At 39.2% G+C, this 19236-nt stretch overlaps 1 long non-coding RNA gene across 1 annotated transcript in view; it reads right to left on the reverse strand.

Annotated features, from left to right (window-relative positions):
• Positions 1–19236, reverse strand: part of LOC135324937 (uncharacterized) — a 51550-nt gene that overhangs the window by 24323 nt on the left and 7991 nt on the right. The window contains exon 3 of the long non-coding RNA XR_010386161.1: positions 2912–3053. This is a non-coding gene — a long non-coding RNA (uncharacterized LOC135324937). The remainder of the gene's footprint in view (positions 1–2911; positions 3054–19236) is intronic.

The following is a 19236-nucleotide window of genomic DNA, read 5'->3' on the forward strand; positions in this document are numbered from 1 at the left end:
AACAAAGTACACATGGGATGTGGGATAATACTTATGCTCAGCTGAGGTCCCTGTGTCCTGGGTGCATCAGCAGATTTCCTTGCAGGGCACTTTGAGGTCTAATTTTCGTTGCTGTTTTTCTGCTATTGTGGTGGTGCATGTTTCCCCACATCTTCTGCCCTTCCTTCCTTTCAGTCTCAGAAGAGTTCCTTAGCAGTTTAGGCAAAGGTTGGTCATGAGAGGTTACTAGTGGGTGCATCAAAAAAGTTGCATAGGAACCTACTGCTGCTCTTAATGGAAATGGTATCCTCAGCAGTATAGTTCTGCACTATAACTGTACAATTACATTCAAGATTATTTCTTTAACCCACATGTTTAATTCTTATTCTAGGTGCTTGATTTGTCCTAGGGCTAGACCAGACTTTCAAATTAAGGCCTTAGAGTAAATATTCAACAACAGGCATGTGGCAGTGCCTCCACTGGGAAGGAGATATATCTATACCTGTCTATATTTATAACTATAGCTACAGATATATCAGTTTCAGATGATTCCTCTTAATAGCTAGGCAATAGTCTGTACTTACTATTGCTGAAATGAAAAGCAATACTGCCAAATGCAAACAAAAGGGGATTCTTTATGAAGTTTGATTTCCATAGTGAAAGAGCTCTGTTTCCATTTAATTTGAAATCAGCACTGGGGAAGCAAAAAATATCTTTCTCTACAAAGAGGACATAAAGCAAAGCTAACTTTTAATCTCAGTCCATTGCTGAATATGACAGTATTATATGGGTCGAATTGGAATGGAAGTCTGTAGAGTAAGTAATAAAACACCAAAGAAACCACCCAACCCCTACTGAAAGAGTTAGGAAGGAATGAATACCTAAGTTAGCTAGACTCGGACAAAGCTAAGCCCAAATAGTTCATCTGCTCTAAGCTCAAAAATCCGTTTCTAGGTTTTATAGAAATGACTATCAGCACAAATGACAGAAGCACTTCTGCAAATTGTGGCAGGTACTTTTACTCTTTGGGCTCATCCCACAGAGAAGCAGTATATTGCTAATTTGAACTAAATATGGCCATTTCATTTACTAATTCTTTTCCTGAAGTCAAAGTGCTTGGTTTAGTTTGATTACACATATGAGACCAGTTACTCAGGGAGGTTGGACTCAGACCTGAAAACTAAATTAAGCCTACCAGACAGATCCTCACTGAAATACATACACACTTGTCTTTACCAGTGCAGCCTCTTCCCAGTTCAGAAACATAAGGACACTTCAGGGAATATGGAATGTTCTGTGCAGAGTGATTTAACAACACAATCTCCATTAGCTTTAATGAGAGTTGCACGATTAAATCTTCATGCAATGTGCTAAAAATTACTCTTCCAATTTAGTGCATAAAATAATAGGTCCACTTCAAAATGTGAACAAATGAAATGTAGATGAATAATTTCTGGAAAGTGCATATGCCTCAGGTTGATTAGATGCTTAAGAAGGGGGGACAAGTTAAATGCATAGTGTAAATCTTGTTGAATTAGACAGAACAAAACAGAAGGTATGAAATGTTTTGTAATTCTTCACTGTGAATCAGGTAAATACTAGGTTGTCTCTATTTCAACAGTGTATATAAAAGGATGTCTAACAAAGACATTAAGCACTTTTCTACCAATTAATTACACAATATACAATCCTTAAGCATCATAAAAGGCTTCCTTACAGCCAATAAGCTTCAAAGGAGAGCAAAACCAAATAAACTGTCTCATTCCAAACACCTTTGCTAAAAGAAACATTGTGGACTGTTCAGTGGGGACACAAATGTAGGCAATTTGGACAAGTTGTGGAGAGGGAGTGAATTCCCATATTGATAAATCGTCATGAAGAACTTTGTGGACAGCTGTCATACCGGCGGAAACCGAAAGCTTAAAACAGCTTTTGAAGTCCCTTTGGAAACAAATGCAGACTGTGGATCACTAGTAATATTGACTCAAAGAAAGATATTCTACCCTAACAATCGACTGCTAAAATCTATGGATACCTTCATCTTCCAACTGGATTTCAAGTACAGGAAGTAATCATTGCTATTGATGTTTTTAATGCAATACTCAATACCATATGCAATTATATATCAGGCTGCAGTGTTTCACTTAGTGTATATCAATAGTTAACAGCTTTCCACATGTGCTCTATTTATAGGCAAGCTGTGCATCTATATTTTAACATATACAGCCAAGTTTACATGTAGCAAAGAGGCTTCACTGGGGCATTTATTTATACCCAAAGTATGGAAACTCCACACCCACAAGCCTATCCTCCTGAGGCTGTAATGGTTTGGAGAACAACTCCAAAGCAACATAGATTGCCCCTGTATTTGAAGATTTAATCATTCTTTTTCTCTAGTCTGATCTTGTTCACTAAAAATTTATGAAAGCAAGTGTCTCACTGACCTACAAAGTTAACTGTACTTTATGTGAATATAAAAAGTAGTAGCTCTTTGCTGTGGACTAGGTTTTAGAGCCTGATACAGAGAGAAGGAGTGAAAAGATTAGACTTCGGTAGAAGAACAAGCAGAATAAGAGTTTTGTTCTGAGGAAGACTAAGCAACGACCTCACTTTCAAAGCTTTTAAAAGCAGTATGAGAAAAGGTAAGATCCATTTTATGACTACATCATAAAATACTACACCTTGGCCTTGATTAGCTAAATAACATAGACAAAGCACATAGCAGGGAGAGAGCACACAGCAGACAGCTGCTCTGCCAGTGTACGTGTAGAATAAGAACAGCATAAAAAGGGTTTAGGAATGATCCCTTACACTGAGTAAGGGTCTTGAGAAGTCCTGCCCTTTCCCCCTAAAAACAGAGGTGAAAAGAGAAGCAGACAAATCAGAAACATACAGACTTAAATGTGATCATCATAATGGAAATGACACATACCTGTACAATCATCTTCAGCATTTCTTCTTCTCCAAGACAAGCTCCAAGATCAGTTTTCTCCTCTGCTCCCTCTCTTGTCCATCATTCCTTACTGTCTTTCTCTTTCACAGCCATTCCATTCAGAAGCAAACATCTTGTGAAGCTATAAGAAAAAATACATTTTTCAGAATGGATATAACCAGAAGGGCACTCTTTTATAGAATGTACAGATAACTGGCTTGGTTGTCTGAAAGTCAATAAATAAATACTTCTCCCTAGTGTATGGAGCAGGGTGCTTTACCACCTGGAACCTATGTGCCTCCTGTTGTAATGGGATCTACTGGTTCCCTGTACTGAGACGTCCCTTTCCAACAGCATCAGCTGGAACTTCAACATTTCAGCCTGAAAATGGGGTTAAATGAGGCCAAGAAGTGATTAACAGGCCTGAAATATGGGCGCTATTATTGTTTTCATGCTGCCCTGTGAGATTTCTCAGCTGGAATGCAGAGAGTAAAGATTGCCAATGTACATTTTTACACTGAGTCTCTTACATTAGGATCCAAGAAACTGGTGCTTTCAGTCCCTGTTCCTCTCTACGTACTCCAACTTTTGCAATATAGTACATCATTCTGAGATGAGTCTAAATGAGGTTAAGTGGCCAAAAAGTGTACAGCAGAAGCAAGCTTCAGGAAAGAGGAATAAGTAATAACAATAAATGACTGTAAAATGAAGAACATAGCAAAAGCCAACAAGGGTCACTGCAGGTAACTTGGATGAGAACTGATGATAGAATCAGTATAACACATTTTCTCAGAAATTCATCTGGTGCCAAATGCAAGTAAGAAACAGATAAAACTGGATGCCAAAAATGGACTCCTGATCCATTTCAGAAGAGGATGCAGAATTCAGAGATCATTGGAAATATATCTGCAATGGGAAAACGGAATTATGCCAACTGGAATGAAAATTGTGAGAAGTTTAAATGACAAGACCAGGAAAGCTTTATCTTAGCTCAGTCTGTCTGATACCTTTTGCAGTACAAAAAAGAGTACTGAAATGAGCTGATAACTCCCGCTCAGGATCTGAAGCAACTGCTGCCAGATTAAATTGTGGTCCTTGGAAATGGAGTCATTAGCTGGGCGCAAATTCAACTGCAGAACCTGTGCTGCCAACTGGGAGCCACAAGTCCCATGTGATACTGTATATGGGATTCCCAACATGAAAACTTTGGAAGGACTATTCAAAATATCTACTTGCAGGAAAACAGCATTTGGGACTGGTCCTTACAGTGGATCACTCAGGACAGAAGGCAATGGAATATGTAGGTGAGAAAGAAAATGTTCTCCTTTAAACATAGTATCATGTGAAGACATGAGTCATGCCTCCTGGTCTTTAATTTGACATTCTCATAGTAAAAATAAGAGATACAAAAGCTAAGTAGAAAATGCTGATAAGATGTATTATACTCCACATTAAAACTAGAACAGTTTTAATTTGGGAAAAGAAATGTTTTCAATGGAAAGGAGTTGATTTTTGAAATGATTTTCCAGGGACTGATTCATTGCTGTTTGGATTCCCATGTCATGATTAAGTGGCTGATGGATGAATTTAAGCTCAGCTGCAGGGCTGAATGTTATATCTAGCATTCTGCAGTCTTGCCTCAGACTCATGTTTTTATAGAATCCTTGTAACCTGGAGATCTTGTGATGGAATTACAGCTAGTACTTGAGGCACTCTAAACTATAATCAGGAGATGAATCAAAATTATGCTAAATCTGTGTAGAAAATGTAGTTTGAAAAGTCATCTTTAATCTACCGCTTACTGAACTATTTGCGTTCAGCTTCCCTGAATGCAGCAGTATAAATATATTGACTCTTTTTCTCATTTGTCTGATGTCTCCTTTGAGCCACCCCTTGACAGAGGGGTGAATGGCTATAATGACTTTATTTACACCGTTCTGAAAGAATGGCTTCAACAGCTGCTCCAACTCCCTGCTACATGGCCTCATCACGAACAGCTGTAGACTGGCGGGGGACAGCCAGACTGCACATACTCATCGGTGCGCTTACCTTCTGGGTGCGACTGAGACTGTGGAGTCCTCAAATGAAATGATGAATTATTATACAGAGAATAGGAAAGGAAGACATCCAGAAAAAAGTGCTCAACCAGCCTAGCTAGTGTGCGGAGTAACAAAAAAAGTAGGCTAGATTTATACTAGCAAGGGAGTTAGATGTAAGAAAGAGAGGAAAACAATACTAGAAAAAAAAAAGGGTGACAAAAATGATGGCTCAAAATTTATTACATAATTATATTTTTTAAAATTAAGGAAACCAAGGATGGCATATATCCCACCCAACTTTAGCAACCTGAAAGCTGGACAGCTGCTCTACATGAGTTCTGTATTTTCCCTCAGCAGTCAAAGGAGAGAAGCTAGCATCTTCAGGAGGTAATTCATCCCATCATAAAAAGATGCTTCAATCGGTGATCTGAGTCACCTTCTGGAAACACCATTCTCTATTTGACAGAACGTAGCAACTCACTTAGACTAGATGTTAGATGTTTTTTGATGTTTGAATGAAAGTAGGATGAATTGTTCCCTTAGACATTAAGCAACCAGGAAGTAAAGGAAGTTATGCAAAAATAGAAGTGAATAAAGAACGAGCAAAGGAATATTTAGAAATTTTACAAAGTTACAAATCAGCTCCTTGGGACTAAGGATAAACTCCCACATCCTAGAGTAGATAATTTCATTACAAACAGATGCAATAGACAGTGATAGGTTTACTATAGCATATATTTAATAAACCTGAGTGCCTACTTGCCATGCTCTTCTATTTTGCAGAACAGAAGACCATTGTTCCGTCTAGCCCAGTGTTCTGTCTCTGATGGAAGCAATAGAAGATGTTATGTAGGGAGACCATGCAAGCTTGGCCACTTTCTGCAGTCTTACAATAAAAAATATTTTTTGTTTGCCCTGTGTTAAAAATATGTGTAATAGCTTTATGCCATCTGTCTGAATAAATCAATCTAAGAGGATGTGCATGGCTATAATGAGGTTCTGTTTACTATTTCACAGGCACTCTCTTGGGGCCAAACAATGGGTGTGTTTAGGTGATAGTAAAGACCCCATAATCGTTTGTGGCACCCAAGACCATGATTATTTTAGGCATATTATATCTTCGCTGCCCACCGCAACAAACCACAGCAGTAATTGCCTCTTCCACATTGTGGCACTGACTGTTGACTTGCCAGCTCCAAAGTGATGTTTATTTTTTGGGGTTATCTGCTTTCTGGGCTGCACTGCAACCCCTCACTTTACACCGACAGGCAAGAGCAAGTTCCTCTAACAGAGCCATGAGGTTCACCTCGCTCCTGGAAGGAGCCTGGACACATCAGTTGTCGGGTGCTGTGCATTCTCCCAGACTCGTGGTGCTTGCACCTGAGCCAAGACCACCAGAGTTAACCAGTCAAGTGACTTCACTACCCCTGCAGTGAAGACAGGCAGTGAATTACCCACTGTAATCCTCCCTCAGGCCCAGAACGCCCCGTAATGATGATCTGACATCGCAGCTTGAATAGGTTCTCTATAGAAAATCCTACTGCTTTTTTTCTCTTAGACAGGTTTTCTATTTCCAATTCCACCTCCATTATCTCATGCTGTGGCGCTTATACCACGGATTTATGTAAAGACTTGTTTGTGAGGATGCATACTATGCAAAGGAAACCCTGGCCAGCAATCCATTTCTCTCACTGAAGCCATCACTATTGTATTCAAATGCCTCTGGGCTGGCCACAAATCTGTTATTAAACAATGATGTTATCTATTTCTTTAATGAGTGGAGCATTTATAATGATTTTCCCAGAACATTTTTCTTAATCTTTTATCACATTGTCCTTAGCAAATAATTCTCTGTGGCCAGTTCTCAGCTGTAGAAAGAATCTGTCTTACATTGCATGTAGGGTTATTAAGAGTATTACTTTTGTTAGACACTGGTGTATCAATATCCTAAAGGCTCATTCTTAGCACATCTTCTGGATGCTAAATGCTCAGTTCAAGTACAGATGTCTGCCTCTTACACAGCAAAAGCACATTTTTGGGGGCTTAATTTCATGCTGATTGCTGCTTCTGCCACTGTGCCTCTGATCCAGTTACATACCTGCTTTCCAAGTGGGGAAAAAAGTCTTTTGAAAACCGCTCAGGCTGAAGCATCAAATCTTCAATGATGTTCATACTTCCAGTTTTGTTTATATAACAGTTCACAGTGGGAATTTTCTTCATATTTCCCAGGTTAGATTAAGTAAAACTGATGCTTATGAACATGGAGAGATTGACAAGAACATGTAGAGAAAAGCACTGTAAGTCAGATCCTGTGCAGTCTTCCATTCAGACCCTTAATCTTGAATTGCAGTAACCATTTTTATCCCATTATCCTGGCTTTTGGCTTTTCCTAAGGAGATATTTGCAATCATGATAAAATTGAGCTGAGCTGTCTATGCACATTAATGATTAAGGGAGATGAATACTTCACAGAATCCACTTTAAATTTAGCTTGACTGATACTAGTAAGCTGTAGAAGGAAGTTTCTTTCTGACAGTCACTCATCTGACCAGCTGATGGTTATGTGAACTTTTCTGGACAAGCTTTTCTGGGCCAACTCATCTGACAATTTAGGGGTCAAGTAATTGTAATAAATTCTAAGAGAAATGGCTCAAAGTTAAGGAGAATTGTACAAGATACTACCAGATTTTCTCAAATGTGAGAAAGCCTTTAAGAGAAATATGTCACTGCTGTCAAGCTGAATAAGCATAAGGAAACAGCAATCAGAAAAATATTCAATAGACCGAAAGTAATTCTGGAATAAAGTATCAGAAAATATCTCTTTTCATGCTTGTAATATATCTGTTGTTCACAGTACTAGAAGTCTGTCCTCTGGACTCAATGATATTCTGCTGGTATGGGAACCACAAAGATTATTGGCAATAATATTTTGTTCGTAGATAGATATGCTGCACTGGAAAAATGTACTGATAATAAAGGTTTATCCCTCACAGAAGGGAACATTTTCTACTAGCAATATTAGACATTTTTGAAAAGGTTATTAGTGTAAGAGATAATTTAACAGAACATGATCTTTTCATTTTATAAGAAGTAATAAAGTATCTATTATCTATATTCAGAGTGCAACACTTTGCAACCAGACAGTTTTCCAGACAAGGGGACTCTATCATTATGATCATCTACAAGCAGCAAATACTTCAGCTTCCTGGTTTTCACAGTTTCAGCGTATTTCCCTTCCTTGACTTGTCTGTTCACATCTGCCAGTCATACCAGCTTTAACCTCTCTCCTTTAAGCTGGTGCTGAAGTTTCTCTGAAGCTGGGATTCTGGAGGGAGGATTCAGCTTCTGGGCCCTGGAAGGAGCTTGTAGGAAGAGTTTGTCTATGACTAGAAGAAAAATCATCCCGAGAAAGATAAAATAAATAAACCAGTAAACCAGGACCTACACGGAAGAAAAAGAGGCCTGGCCAACAAATTATGCAACGTTTTAAAATCAAGATGTGCAATGATAAAGTGATACCTGCCAAACTGAAACAAGTAACACAGGTCTTTTTACCCTCATAAATGAAAGGGGAGCAATGGAGGAAGTGTAGCCACAGTGAGGGTGGGTTACAAGTTAAAAAAGATCTAGATATGGTCCCAAAACTAACTTAGTGTGTTGCCCCAGTTTTCAGTAAATACAGCGACCCTGTGACAACAAAGGAGGTTGGTAAATGGAAACAAAGGTATGGCACTGGATTTTACCTCAGCTGAGAAGGGAGCAAAACTTAGAGAACATAACGTGTTTGAGAGCTCTGGATTTTGAAATACCTGATACCTGAATCACAGGCCCGGAAGAAAGTATTTTAAAAAAATCTAGTGAGCTGAGTGTAACATTATATGATTGCAAAATGGCAAAGAAAATATCTATATTTTAGAAGGTGGAGAGTGTGAATGGAAGAGATCCAAATAACTATCATTCAATCCCAATCCTGATCTCAATACAATGCAAAGAATTAGAATATATTTGGAAGGAAAATGGATAAGACTATGCAAAATGAAATAAAATACACATGGGGAGATCAAAGGTAGACTGTACCAGTATTGATCTTTGATGAAAAAAAAAAAATCTGTAGAAAAGCAATCTCTGTCTGAATTTCAGTAAGCATCAAATATAAATCACATAGAAATTACTAGTTAAACTGGGGGAAATAGGGGTGAGAACTCAGAAAGGATTACTAGGTAGTAATCTTGCTAGGTAGTAAGGCAAATTAGTCTGAATTAGGTTCTGAGTTGCTTTTGCTTTGCTGTTTCTTGTACCTGAGCCAATTCACAGCTAGAATTTGCACACCCGCCTGCAAGCTACAAGCAGTTAGAAGTACTCCCAAAGACTGCGGTGTACTTGGTTTAGCAAAACAGAGGCAAAGAGCAAATATGTAAATACACTAGCGTGGTAAGGGCTTATAGGAAAAACCATTTATTTTAGCTGAAAGAAAATGCTGGCACAAGAACAACAGAGAATTAACTGGCCATGGATAGGTATAAACTTGACAGTAGAAGAATGTTTCTAATTAGGAAAAAAGTGTTGCCCTACTCAAATCTTCCCATGAGAAGACTGGGACAAAATACTACCAAGGATCAGTATAGGAGAGGTGGACTGGCTGCTTCCAGGGACCTGGACTCAGTGTGTGAGATGCCTTCTAGTCCTGTGCTCCTTGTTGTCTCTGCTGGTACACAGGAGACAATAATCACATGACATTTTTGCTAATTTTTCTATCTACTAGCATACATGCCAAAGGAACAGTTTGTCACACCACCAGGTCACACTCTTTAAATCATGCCACAACACATTGCTTCACTCTTTAGCCTTTTACTGCGAGGCGCTTTACAGTAATATCAACACACAGTTATTCTTTCAATATGACCTTTTGTTTTGTGCAGGCGTAAGATGTCAATGCATTAGCTATATTTATGCATACTCACCCCACGATGTCTAAGGCATATGGTAGAATATTATCGCCCTACAAGTGACCATCTGTGGGATATAAAGGCCAGCATCATTCTGTCTTCTGCTATGTGGAATGCATACAACTCCCATTGACTTCTGGTTAAATGACTGCGGTGGGAGCATAGCGTAGCAAACACTTATAAACAAAGAGTAAGTTTCTGCCTAGCATGCAACACAAGGATATGTTTCTAAAGGAGGGTTTCAGCCTTACCTCTGAATCTGCCTTTGTGCTTTGCATGCAACCATTTCAATATGGAGAGCAGACCATGATGTTTTCACATAGAAATAATAGAATTTGCACACACACTAGCAAGTGGGGTAAGCCCTGTTTTGACATTTTTGTTACCGCATAAGCCTGAACCAATGTGGCTTTTGATTAAAGTCTCCTGGACTTGTTTTTTAACTTCAGAATTGTTTATACTGCGGCTGTAGCAAAATCATGTTTGTCATAGATAGGGCCTTGTTGTGGTAAGTATGGTGACACTAAAAAGTTAGATATCATTCCTTTCCTGATAACATTATCATATGATTACATTTTCATCAAATTAAAATAACTGAGAGTAATAAGTCTCCTTTGTGTAGGCTACAAGCTGTCCCTTCTGTTAACATCTTTGGCTCATTAAAATGTGCATAACACATACTACTCACAAACACTTCAGATAAAGGGACCTTTTTGTTCAAGTCTCTGTGTTAAAGAGTGATTACTTCATGGAGAGCTGAAAGAATCATTGCAGAAATGCTACAAACTGTAGGATAGCAGGATCATGTTCTACCCAAACATATTGAGGATGAAGAGGGAGTGGGAAAGATTAGAAGATCATAGTTTTGCTGCCCTTATTAAGTTTTGCAGAGACTGCTTAAACTAGGCAGGTGTTTTCTGTCTTTTCATATCTAAGTATGCAATATGCTTTCCCACCTTACATTTACATCAAACTCTAGCCACATATGTAGAGATTTTTTTAAACATCCTAGAGAACGCTGCGTTGAGCCAAGGCCATCACTGATACACCTTTATCCCACAGAGCGGCATTTTCCCTGTGAAACAGCTTGGTTCGCCCTTTGCAAATACCTAAATATTTCAGGAACTTTCTTCCCCAGACCAATAAATTCCACTTTATACAAACCAAGAAATGAAGAATGAACTTGAAAACTCTACAAGGAAAGAAGCTTTATGTTCCGCATCCCCAACATATAGGGCAACATACAGCCTCATGCTCTGTCTGAAAAAAAATCAGTACTGCTAGAATCTGAGCTGGCTAGAAAAAACATTACTCTTGTGATCTCAGATCAATTAGAGCAATCAATTTTAGTGACGTATATCACTAAGAGACAAAACTCATCCAGATTCTCCAGGAAATTTCAGGTTTTAGTTGATTACAGCACAAAGAATTGGTAAAGGAATATTAGACGGCTCAGAGGTTTGTTTCTGTTAAGCAGGCATGAAGCCTTAGCTGAGGTATTTTGCTTTGGAAGCTGAGTTTGAGTGCATAGGAGTGCAGATTTCTTCTCAAGTCATGTAATACTTCCTGATTTGGGTCAAGCTCAACTGGGTAGAAAAATAGTTCCTGGTAGGATTTAGCATATTTGAATCCTACCCTAAGCAAAATAGACATTAAAAATAGAAACTGTGAAAGATAACAGCAAAAGATTTTTAATCCTTCAAAAAATTAAAAAAAGCAAGGAAGGAAGCTATCTTTTGCTTGACTGTCATTAAAGTACAACACTGAAGTTTTGTAAAATCAGCTGTTAATTTTTTTTTTTCACTTGCGTTTGCTCCCCACTTAACCCCTCCAAAGATATGTTATGATTACTGGGAAAACTGTCTTTTTTTCAGAATGATCTTCCACCTCTTCCACTGTCTAGAATAACCTTTCTGATTAGCCACCTATTCTTTTTCAGACCTGTAATCAATTTTTTGTAACTTTTTATTGATATTAAAATTTGTAGTCACATAGCTCATATCAAGGGTCCATTTTGTCCAGTCTTCTGTCTCCAGCAGCTGCCAGAAATGGATGCCCATGAGGCAGTCATGAATGATATTTTCACCTAATGTTCTTTCAGCCTTCAAATATTTTCAGTACAAGGAATTTCTTGACCCTATTTTGGTTTGTCAATTCAGTAACTCTCAACAGGTCTCTCTTCTAAGCCCTTGCCGAGCCCCCACTTGGGCACACATTGCATCCACAACATCCTACAGCAAGGAGTCCCATCAAGCTACCGCCTATTCTGTGAAGCACCACCTCTTTGTGTTTGTTTTGAATCTAGCTTAATTTGAGGCCCCCCCTACTTCTTGTCTTGGCACAGACTACGAATGTTTTTCACCTTGGCATCACTTTCATTTATCTACGCTGAGTTAACCCGCAGTTTATCCATACTTTTTTTGCCACTTGTAACTTTGTGGACCTCAGTCATATCCCCCCCTAAATAATCTCAATCGCAGGGTGGAGAATCCCAGCTTAACCACTTGGTTTCTGTGTGGAGACTGCTCAGTACCTCTGATTGCCCTCATTGCCCTTCTCTTAAATTTTTCCATCCGTAGCAGAACTCTGCTAGAAGGCATCAGATGTGTCCACATTATTTGAAGCAGGGATGAACCTCAAGTCTGTACAGCAGCATGGTGATTTCTGTTTTGTTTCTTAGGCTTTTTCCTAATAATTCCTAACATTTTATTTCTTCTTTGACTGCTGCTCACTACTGAGCCAATATTTTCCTGAAGCTGTCTATCACAACCCCAAGCCTTCATTCCTGAAACATAAGGATATCTCACAATACATCATTTATATATGAAGCTATGAATACTTCGCACTCTGTGAATCACTTTCATTTATCTACATGGAATTTAATTTACCATTTTATCAGTCTGTTCTATAAAGTCCCCCTGTGATTTTTCACAGTCTTCCTCTAGCTTTACCATCAGAAGGCTTTGTCACCTTACTACTCACTGCCTTTTCCATGTCACATAGGTTGAAAGTGAAGCAACTATGGGAAAGGTTGTGGTAGAAACAGGCAAGTGTTAACATCCATTTTGCCTGTTTATACCATAACCTCTTTGCTAGTTGCTTCAATTTCAGAAAAACTCTGTTGCCCCTCTCTAGAAAAAGGTTTCAGTGTGGGAATCTTCCAGTTTCTTCCACCATGAACACTGCAGAAAATCCACTCAGCCTCTCTGCAGAGGCCTGGCACTTGCTGGGTGCTCCTTAGGTGCTCTGGTCATGGAGCTCTTTATGGACTTTCTGATGTGCTTCTTCTGCCAGACATTTTAATAACCTTGAAGGTTTTAGTATAAGCTTGGATTCCCTTAGTTGCTTGTGCCCCAAACTCTTTTCTGGCCTCCTCCATTATATTTTTACCCTGATCTGCCAGAGTTTATCATCCTTTCCAACCTCTTTGTTGAATGCAGCTTCAGCTTTCTGAAAAAAATCCTACTCATTTCCATTGAACTCCTCCATTTACTTATTTAGTGACACTGGCACTCCTGTAAGGTTGTTAAATAGAAGTACATTATGGTTGCTGTTACAAAGTGTTGCTTCAACTAAAAGATTGTGAACCAGCTCCTGTGTGTTTCTCAGCTGCAGGAGAAGTGCTGCATCTCCTCTTGCAGGTTTGTTAAATACCTGTTCCACAATGCAGTCACTCCTGGCGTCCCGGAGTGGTCTCTCTGTTTCACATCCTGAGGTGAGGTTTGGCCAGTGTGGACGGGACAGCTGAAGTCTCCTAATACAGTTTTACTGCCTGTTCTCACAGCCTCTCTGACCTCCCTTAGTGCATCATGGGCAACATTGCCATCCTGTCTAGCAGGCAGTAACACAGACTCAATGCTATAGTCTTCCTATTTTGGCCTGTGATTTTAATTTACACAAAAGCTGTGTTACTTGGTAATGTGGTCAGTTTTCCAATTTGTTTCAATGCTAAAGTTTGTAAGATACTGTTTTGGTCTGTTACTGGCATAACTTACATATAATCTTTCTGTAACTTTTGTACTGCGGTGTTATTGTGTCCCACTGATCTTCCTTCCTCCAAGTTTCTGAGGTGCCTGCTATGCCGATATCTTCACTTAAGGCCAGACATTCCAGGTTCCCCATCTTATTTCTCAGACTTCCAGCAGTAGTGTTGAAGCAGTTGTACTACTGTTACGGTTTTCTTCATGGACCCCTATCTAAATCACAAGCTATTATTTGTTTTCTGTTTCTAATTCAGTTATTTCTATTGGTAATCAGCTTCTACAATAGAGACTGTTGTGCTATTTACAACAGACTACACTAGAAAAAGAGCTTGTTTTGGTTGGAACTTTCATAAATTGGAACACTCACAAGTATTTATAATCACTTGGCATTGTTGCAAAGAAAATATGCAATCAGCTTTACAGTTCATTAACAGCAATGGGGATGCCTTTCTAGAAAAGCAAAGAATAGAGAATAAAAGATTCTGAAAAAAACAGAGACCACATTTATTGTTTCTAACATTTCTCTCCATGGTTTTCCTCTTCTTTTTGTCCATATTTGTTCTAAAACTAATTATTAAAATGGAATTCTCTCTAACCAGATTGTGAAAAACTTATATAGTATGGATCTATTTAGGATAAATGGAAGCCATTGCATTGTTCAGTTTGACCTAAAACCATCACAATCCTACCTGGTCAACACTGACACCACCTTCAAAATCTAATCTCTCTCTGACACATGACAGACATAGGAAGGCAGCTTAGTGTCATTCCCATTTTCCTTCCTCTAGCCATGCTATCAATGTCAGCCAGTCAGAGTCATTATACCACAACAGCGATTCCCATGGCTACCTCTCTGCATCACTGCTCAGCAGTTCTCAGGTAGCACTACTCACAGAGCTGCAAAAGCAAAGGGCTGAAACCACCACAATCTATGAGCTCAGATGCAGAAGCAGGAGAATAAGGACACTGCCAGAGTCTTACCGGCACGTAGGATCAGCAACAGAATTCCTTAAGCTTCTCCCATTCACTGCAACTCCACCTTGTAACATCCTCATAAATCTTGTGGATATAGCTGGCATTTCAAAGCTGACTGGCCATAGTACATGCCACATGAAGGGAATGGCCAGTTTCTGATATCCAGGAGAGTCATTCCTCATGACAAACAGAATCATGCAGATAGGCAAAGGGACTGCAGGTGACAGGAGGAGAGCTTTGTAGAAATATGGCCAGGAACACACAAAAATGTAGGGTTAATTCTCTTTTTGCCTTCAGAGTATCAGCTGCTTGTGAAACACTCTATGAGCTTAATCCACACGCAGTCTTCCAGTGGCACTGAAGGTCAGGTTTCAGTACAATGCCAGTACAATGCTTGCCTCCTAGGTAAGCCTGTGAAACACTAAAACACTCCCTTCTACAGCTTTATTTCTCTAGCTGCAATACTGTTACCTTCCCTTGTCTTTTGCTCCCACAACGTGCAACGCTACTACAGAGTCAAAAGGAGATGCAACAACACAAATTCTGAGGACTTCCTCAATGACCCTCATGGAGATTTTTGTCTTATCACTTGCTTGTTTTCTGGTGTCTGACACAAACTGATGGGTAGAATAAATGTCTGCCATGTTCTCACCCTTCAGTATTCACCAACATTACTCCTTTAATGCTTTTATTTTCACTTTGTGGTGGTAAATGTGTGCTTACCTCTACTTCATGTGCTTCTGAAATCATTTTGCAAATATCCTTTTCAGTCTGCTCTATTCAGAAACCTGGTTCTGCTTTTCTGCAGAAACTCTCAGAGGCATTCATTTGTGTTTCACCCAGAGTATCGTGGAATTTGCTTTGCATATTACTAGACACTGCAGTTCATGATTATCAGTCATGATTTAGAAGACCTGGGTTCTAGAAGCAATATGGACATTGTCGCTCAGTCACTATCTGTTCCTCTATTTTCTATTTTAAATGAAGATAATATACACTTACAGTGTGTATACACTTACACTTTAAATTGCTTTGACATCTGCAGTTAAAAGGCACCCTTCTTTTCAAAATTGTCATCACTTCAACCATAATATTTTGCTTAAAGCAAGAGAGCCCCATATAGGAAATGAGATGAGCTTTGTCTGTTTTAACATAAGCTACATTCATAGCAAGGCTTCTACTGATGTAACGATCAGTTAAAAGAAACAATACCCCAAACAACACACTTACGCAGGTACACAGTCTGGATGTAGACCATTCTTATATAATACAGATGCAGTGCAGAAAGATCATGTAATATTTTAATAAGCTCATAGCTGGAAACACTGGAAAAGACAGCTAAATCTGGGGCAAGATTATTTGAGTTTACGGAAGGCCATGAAAGCTGAGGAACATTATGTTAAAGCATTACCACTAATCTAAGTTGAAAAAAATGTGGTAGTTATGACCTATTCATGTTTTGAGATGTCATTGGCTTCCTTTATTGGAGTCACATTAAAGCAAATGAATATGACAGAATTAAAATGGGCTTGTCATGCCATCACCCTCAGCTTTAAAAAAAAAAAAAAAGCCCCAAATGCTACATTCTGGTGAATAAGAGAAAGGGAAGATAGGGACTCTAAATAAAGCAGTTTTGCAAGTTTGAAGGTTTAGTGAGTTTCTAGGGAAGGAAGCACTTTGATTTTGTCTATCTGGGACTAATCCACATGCTTAGGGGAGACAGTAATGTCAAGAGAAGATTGAAAGTGCCCAAGGCTATAAAAAAACACTGGAGTGGATTAGCTTTAAAAGGAAACAAATACTCTGTATTTGGACAACCTCCCCTATGGTAAGTCACATCTGCTGATTTAGAGCAGAGATTTGTACCTATGGAAATAGATTTCTAATATATGAGGAACATTTTACCAGAAAATACTCATGTAATCCATTTTATTTTTATTTATTTCCTCTCTACAAAGCTTTTCATTGCTTCACATAAGAAGAGAGAATGCAGCACATACATACTCTCCTACTGACACAGAACATATCTTCTGGCCTAGGGAGCAATTTCAATGAAATACACTATTGCACTCAAATCTTTGTGTTTCCCTACAAACATAAATAGGAATAGTACATGACACTTGTGGAGATTTTATCATGCACCCATTGGAAATCTCTTCACAGAAGGAGTTACCACTTTGCACATCATAGAGGAGATTTTCTGAGGGAGAAGAGAATTTGAATCTGTGTTCTACTGGAGAGAGGTAGCCTGCATACATTTTGTAATCTTAATCTTGTAATCCATGACATGGAAAGGCCCCAGAGGAAGCAGCGTAACTGTGAATAGCCACAGCAAGGTCCCAGACTTTTGCGTATTTAAGCAGAAGGGCATCTAGACTTGTGCAAAAATGTAAGAGTGGGGCAATGAGGTAGAGAGGCTGATTGCTAGTGCTTCTAGAGCAGGAAAGGACTCCAACAGCTAGTCTGGGAGGACTATTAGCCAAGACATCCACTGAGCTAATGAGGAGCTAAGAAGAAATGAATCTCAAGCAATCTGAAAGCAAGATTTAGTTCTCAAACATCCACAGATGGCTTTGCTTAGGTGGACAGAGCTCACCTTTAGGAATCGCTGCAATGTCTGTGGCTTTCTACACAGGAATAGCTCACTCTTCAGGGTTTAAAAGTTTTGCTGAGCTAGCCTATGTTTTGCTGCCCCCTCCCCCCACCCAAGTAAATTCATTTGCTCTTGACAGGCCTTATTATTCTGCCTCAAAGAACACTTTTATGTTTTACTTGTACTTTTCACATATGTTCCCCAGAGGCTTAGCTCCAGAGTTCCCATCTGGGGACAGCATCCTTTTGAACAGCAGGTAGGGTGGAAGGTAACCCCCGGTGTCATTTTGTTTGCTGATGGAGCTAGTTCCTGGCTGACATGCGTTGGCAGATGGTCTTCCTTTTGCTCTCAGTCAGAAAGAAACACATGCCAAATAGACATGTGTGAGAAGTTTTGCCTTTCCACTTTTTCAAGGAAAGTAATAGATAAGATTTTTTTTCAGGCTTCAGGCATTGGTTTACATATAAAAGAGCTACTTTCTCTCTGGTTTAATTTGAAATGTATCCAGAAGTGCCTTTTTAAATTCTCAAAACCTTGAAGACCTGTGATTTATTTTCAATTTATTTCTTATTCACTGTATTCATTTTAGTGCTACTGAAATAAAAGTCTCCTAAGCAGGCATTTAGAAAAGTATGTAGTACAAATATACAGAGGAACTGCTTCTCACAAGATGAACAAAGCCTGCCAATGCTAGGAAAAAAGCACTTTTAGGTGCTTGGCTAACTGCTGTAATATTGAAAGACTCAATGAACTGAACTCAACTTTGTCATACACACGTCATACACATTTGGCCCTTCTAGCTGTTGTTCACTGATTGTTGTTCACTGCTTTCTAGGTCAGAGATTCCCAGCCTTTGGCTGTTGAGCCTCGTGTGAAGACTTTGGCAGTGTCCTGCCCCTAAGGAAACTGAGTCTGCTCTTCCTCAGCACCCAGAGATTGCTGTGCCACCTTCCTACGCTCACTTGCAGTCCAGAGCTCTGACTACCACCACCTACCCAGGTGCTTCCTGTGGCCTGCCCTTTGCTTCAGCTTCCCAATGACTGTCATTCCTTCTCCATCAAATTTTTCAAGACTCATAGATTTTTTCATAGCAAATCAATTTTGAATGTTGTAAGTCAGCAATGCTATAGATCTATGTGCCTGAGTACCATGATATATTTTAGTTTCAGGTAAACACTGCTTAGGGAATGCTATTTACACCTCTATTCTTCCAGAAATTTTCACTTTACAGGTAAAATGTTTGTGCAAATGTGATATTTTCTGTTCCACAGCATTGGTGGCATTTTCATTTTCATTGCAGTTGTCGAATTCCTGCAGTGGAGGTTTCACACATGATACAAGTGCAAAATATACCAATTTGCACTGGGGACTCACAAAAGACCACCTACACAGTGTTTGCCAAGTCTACTTCACTTGTATTCTTTTTTTTTTTTTTTTAGTGCTGAGAAGTAAATGGGTTTTGGGAAATTTCACCCACCAGTGCTTATATCCAGTTTTAATGAAATTGAAGTAGACATACCATATGCTTCTCATTTAAAAACATTCTTGCTTTTTTAACTAATTGGAGATTGAGTGTGAAACATGATTCCTGGACTTGTTTGTCCCTTTGCTCATTAAGAGTTAATGGCCCTGGTTTTGACTGCTGAATACCAGGGATGAAATGCAGCACAGCCATTACAGTCTCAAGACTGCAGCAGCTTGAACCAAAACACCAATCTCACCCCTGAAATGTTACCACGCTGCAGCACTGGTGTAGTGACTGCCCACTGCACACGTTTCCTATGGCATC

The sequence above is a fragment of the Dromaius novaehollandiae genome, chromosome Z, assembly GCF_036370855.1.
Source record: "Dromaius novaehollandiae isolate bDroNov1 chromosome Z, bDroNov1.hap1, whole genome shotgun sequence".
NCBI classification, from domain to species: Eukaryota; Metazoa; Chordata; class Aves; order Casuariiformes; family Dromaiidae; genus Dromaius; species Dromaius novaehollandiae.